Source organism: Myotis brandtii, unplaced genomic scaffold, assembly GCF_000412655.1.
Source record: "Myotis brandtii unplaced genomic scaffold, ASM41265v1 scaffold550, whole genome shotgun sequence".
Taxonomy (NCBI): domain Eukaryota; kingdom Metazoa; phylum Chordata; class Mammalia; order Chiroptera; family Vespertilionidae; genus Myotis; species Myotis brandtii.
The window spans coordinates 1,927,659-1,932,947 of NW_005370043.1; the positions used below are offsets into that span (position 1 = coordinate 1,927,659).

Genomic DNA, 5,289 nt, shown 5'->3' on the forward strand with positions numbered 1-5,289 from the left:
CCTACACGGGAGGCCCACAGCATTTCCCTTTCTCCTCACCCATCTCCCTCTCTCTCCAGCCCAGCTGGGGCCCAGGCATTGTGTCAGGTACCACCCAGGCCACAGGGAAAAACAGCCCAGGATTTCTCCGTGTGGGGGCCAGAATCCCCCTAAGCCAGGACGTGAGTAAGAGGTGTTGGGGTGGAATGCGTGTGTGCGCCCCTGCACGGGAGGCCCACAGCATTTCCCTTTCTCCTCACCCATCTCCCTCTCTCTCCAGCCCAGCTGGGGCCCAGGCATTGTGTCAGGTACCACCCAGGCCACAGGGAAAAACAGCCCAGGATTTCTCCGTGTGGGGGCCAGAATCCCCCTAAGCCAGGACGTGAGTAAGAGGTGTTGGGGTGGAGAGGGTGGGCAGGGGAACTGTGTTTTCTGTGGCTGTGGAAAATCCCTGGGGGCCCATTCCCCATGCTGAGAGGCCAGGCTGTCTTTCTGAGCTGGGCTCTCCTTGTTCCCACCAATAAGGAAGGTGGCTTGTGGGTACCAGCAGTCTGTTTAATTCCATCCACCCCAGCCCTTCCTGAGAGCGGGCAGCGGGTGTGCAGGGGAGAACTTTGTGTCCCCTTTGTTGTCCTTTGTATTACTCTCTGGTTCCTGCTCCACCCCCTCAGGTCTCCTCCCCATCAAGCCAGTGTGTTTGCTGTTGTCTGGAACCTGTTTCTGTCCCTCACCTCCCTGCCCAGCAGCCAAAGTGTGGCTGGTCCTGAGCATTCGCTGCTCTGCTTGGGGGCGTGGGTGGGGGTGGAGAAAGAGGGCAAGTTTGGGGCGCCTTGGCATGCCTGCCCTGAGGTGGGTGTTAATGTTCCCTCCTCCAATGTGCAGGTGCTCTTGTGGCTGAGATGGGGCCCACAGACAGGGAAACTGAGAAATACAAGCTGAAGCCAGACCCATCTGAGGGCTGCTTCACCACGTAGCACCATGTTGAGTTGTTAGCACGCCCCTGTGATTTCAGGTCTAGAAGTCTCAGATGGGAATCGGGGGTCCAGGGAGGCCCTTCGGTGCACACTTGCTGTATGAAACGCTCCTGCTGAGAACAGAGCCTTGAAGCAGGCTTTCTTTCGAAAGTGAGTGTGTCCAGCATGCAGGCTGTGAGCATACTGGTGCATTCCCAGCATCTGGTAGGCCCCAGGATTGCAAGTGCCCTGCGTGCTGTGAGCAGGCAGCCCTGTATTTGGTCTCTGCCAGGCACTCTGGGGAATGGCAAGACAAACAAGCCCTGCCTGGCCCTGCCCAGGGAAGGCAGCAGTGGTACGACCAGAACTCAGGAGCTCATCTGATGAAAGGGCAGGTCAGGGTCACAGAAGAGGAGACTGCCCTGCGTCTGGAGCCTCAGGCCTGGCCTGGCCTCCAGCCCTTCTGCACTGTGCCTGCTTGTGTGGCCTTGAGGCATTGCTCAACCTCTCAGTGCCTTGGGCTCCTGCCTGAGAAACGCAGCTCAGGTGAGAGAGCTGCTAAGGATGAGATACACCTACACAAGTGGCCGGGCGCTGCCTGCACTCAGAGGGGCTTCACAAATACTTCCTCTCCCTCCACCACTTCCGTCCCTTTCAAGAAAGGATTTGTGTCAGGAGTGGGTGTGGGTCGGGGAGTGGGGGGTGGGAGGGAGAAGGCTCCTGGAAACAGTTTCTGAGATAGGCTCACTGTGAGGATGTTGGGTAGGGTTTTGAGCGCAGAGACGTGAGGTGTGGTGCAGGGAATGGTGGGGAAGTATAGGAGGTGTCTGGGGACAGTTGATAATCTGAAGTGGCCGGAGCAGACTGAAAGGAGCCAAGGGGTCCCCTGAAGCTGGTTGGAGCCAGGCCGTGAACATCAGGCTCAAAGCTCAGTCCTGTTGGGATGAAATAGGGACGCTTTGAAGTGGGGAAGGAAGCCCCCCAGAGCTGGGGAGTCTGCCTGTGGTGACTGGGATAAGGGGCAGCTCAGAGAAGCTGATTCCACAGGTCCATGCGAGCCAGGCCCAGGAGCCCCCTTCGTGTGACAACCCCAGGGTGGATACTGGAGGTGGGGAGTGCGGGGTGCATGGAGCTTTGAAACCGAGTTAGTCTCCTGGGTCTGCTGTGACAAAATACCACAAACTGGGTGTCTTTAAACAACGGAAATGTGTCCTCTCACAGTTCTGGAGGCCAGATGTCTGAGGTCAAGCCACCTGCTACACCACACTCCTTGCAAATGCTCCAAGGAAGAAGCCTTCCTTGCCTCACCCAGCCTCTGCCTCCGTCTTCCATTGCCTTTTCCTCCTGGTCTTTTTCCTCGGTCTCTTTATAAGGACACTTGTCATTGGATTTAGGGTCTACCCGGGTCATCCAGACTGAGTTCAGCTCAAGATCCTCAATTTAATTACATCTGTAAAGACCCTTCCTCCAAATAAAGTCGAATTCACAGGGTCTGGGTATTAGCATTTAGATTTATCTTTTTGAGGCCCACCATGCCACCTACCACAGTGACTGCTGGACAAGGAGAAAGGGGGATGTGGGCCTGGGCTCCATGGAGCCCCTTCCCTGTCTCTTGACCTGCAGACCTCCCTGTCATCCCTTAGCCTCTTCCCCTTCCACAACCCAGCCTAGTCAGTCAGTCTGTCTTTCTGCTCCAAGACGCTGTGATTTTCCATGACGTCCCGTGGGTCAGGGCCTCTGCTGTCTGTGGGGAGTCAGCGTGGCTGCACAGGAGGACACCACGTCCTTCCTGGGTGATGGATGGCTTCCCTGCCTTCTACCTCTTCTGGGACAGGAAGGATGTGGGCTCTCCCACCCACGTCGGGGAAGTCCAGGCTGCTGACCTTCCTGTGCCTGGGCTGGCCAGCTGCATGACCCCAGTCCAGAGGATGGGATTGGCATCCTGGTGACTTTTTGGAAACCCTTTCCTCTTCTGAGAGTGGGCCTTGAGGAAACTCCGTGCTTTGGTGGGTGTGGCCAGGCACCCTCTGCGAGTCTGGCCAGTGTGGCCAGGTGCGGCGCCAGCAGAGCTCATCTGAGTGAGAAGGCCACTCCCCTTACAGTGTATACCTTCCCATGGCCTCACCGGTAGGCCCACCTCGACTGGGCATGGGGGTGGGGATCTCTCCTCTCTGCTCTCTTATTCTGTTCCCCCACCGTCACCAAGGCCCAATCTTGGCCCCTGGGGCCTCCTGAGCCCCGGTTTCTGCTCAGTCTGCCTGGGACCTCCCCTGGGTTAGGGAGGGGCAGTGGGGCTCTGGTTCTCGGGTCCTGGGGACCACTGACCATAGCCTATAATAGCAAGTGCTCCCTAAGGCGAGGTGCCTTTCTCTTTGTTTCTAGTCCCTGGGAAGACCATGGGGAAGACAGTTCCGTAAGCCCCGTGCACAGGCCTGGCACATAGTCAGCCCTCATAAATGCTAGTTATGATTATTCTGAGGGTGGCTACTGGGGCCAGCTGGGAGGCACTGGCCAGGAGGATGGCGGGTCAGAGGAAGTTGAGCCTGGCTGGAGGCCAAGCCTAAGGTCCTGCCTAGTGGGAGAGGTGGAAGGTGACTGCAGGGATGCAGGGAGGGTTGCAAAGATGCCGAGAAGGGGAGGTGCTAGGGGCCCAGAACTGTACCCTTTCTACCCACTTTCTCAATTATTTTGTGCTGGGCCTCTTCCTTCCTATTTCCCCACTTCCTTTTTTGCCTGCCCCTCCCTCTCCTACCAGGGCCTACGGCCTGCCAGGATCCCACCCCCACTCCCAATGCTGCTCAGCCCCTCTCTGCCGCCCCAAACTCCCCCCTCCATCCCTATTTGGGGTGCAGGTGAAAAGAGACCTCAGCCAGAGATGCCTCGATGGTGGCTCTATGGCCTTGTCCTTGCTGGGGCGTGGGCCAGTCTGCGAGGCCTTTCTCCTCCCACAGGGACCCCCGCTCTAGCGGGGTGGGAGTCAGTCATGGTGAGCAGCAGTGTATTCAGAGCTACTCTTGTCACATCGTCTGTGCAGAGTCTATCTGTCCACTGGCCCTGAGTTAGGCGAAGAGGAAGGAGTCTGTGGAGACATCTCGCTCCTCCATCCGACCGTCTCTTCCCAAATTCGTGATAAGTCAACTCCCACTGACATATTTATTGGGCGCCTGCATTGTGCCCAGCCCTGAGCCTGCTGCCCTGGGGGAGACAGGGGCACAGCAGCTTCTGGGCCTCCTAGAGCTGTACGTGGGAAGGCAGGGACCACTGGTGGGTGAACTGACACAAGGAAAGAGCAGGAAGGTGACAAACGCTGGTGCCCTTGGACTGACGATAGGCCAGACCACAGGAGAGACTCACCAGGGCTTCAGACGGACTGCTGCTAGGACCCAAACTCCAAACCCGGACTCGGGGTCAAACTGGGGCTGTGCATTCAACCTGTCCTTTCTCACAGTCCGATGCCTCCAAGTCCTGGGGAGTTTGGAGGACAGCTGGCTTGGGTGATCTGTGTGGTTGCCACTGGGCAGTGCATTGGACAGAGGGGTGGGGGTGGTAGGGCTCACTCATGCCCTTGGGGAGCAGAGAGATGGGGGACGAACTACAGACAGGGAATCTTAGAAGCCAGCCCGTGGACCTCCCTGACCATCAGTCTCTTCATGAGATAAGGATGTTGCAACTACCTGATATTCTGAAAATTGAATGACAAAACATGCAAAGTACTTAACTTCCTAAATGTGGGCTGTTAATGAAAAACATCATCACTTTCACAACTTCTGTCTGTGGGAATCCCTGTGAGGTTGACAGATAGGATATGCAGCCTGCCTGGACCACCTCTCCCTCCACCCACCTGCCCTCAGAGTCAAATGCATCTCCTCTTTAGGCCTCAGCTTTCTGGTTTGTGAAATAGGGCTTAGGTTAGTATAACTAAATTCTGACACTTGAATTTGTGGCTTTATTACCCCCAAACTGCAAAACTCCAGCACAAGGCCAGGTGCACAGTAGGGCTTCAGCCCAAACTTATCAACAGTTTGTGTTGCCCTTGGCCCTTTCTTTCTCCGAGGGCCCAGAACCTAAGCAGTGAGAAAGGGACCCAAGTCACCCCCTGAGGTGAAAAGTGCTGTCTCCTGCCCTCAACCCACCTCCTTTTTTCCATTTTGTAAGAGAGCACATCAGCTGCTCCTTGGGCTCAGGATGAGGCCAGGGCCAGGGCTGCCTTTGCTGTTGTAATTAGCAGAGCTAATTGCATCTGACAGGCTGGGCCTGGGGCAGAGCCTCTGAGAGCTCCAAAACCTGGGCTTCAGTGACACTCTGGAGCCCCGCCCAGCCCTCCCCTTCCCCCCCTTGCCCCCACCCCAGGCCTTCC

General features: G+C 56.9%; 1 protein-coding gene across 1 annotated transcript in view; it reads left to right on the top strand.

Annotated features, from left to right (window-relative positions):
• Positions 1-242: 242 nt before the first annotated feature.
• Positions 243-5,289, top strand: part of ITPRIP (inositol 1,4,5-trisphosphate receptor interacting protein) — a 14,548-nt gene continuing 9,501 nt past the window's right edge. The window contains exon 1 of the mRNA XM_005878197.2: positions 243-361. The gene's annotated coding sequence lies outside the window, so the exon portion shown is untranslated. The remainder of the gene's footprint in view (positions 362-5,289) is intronic.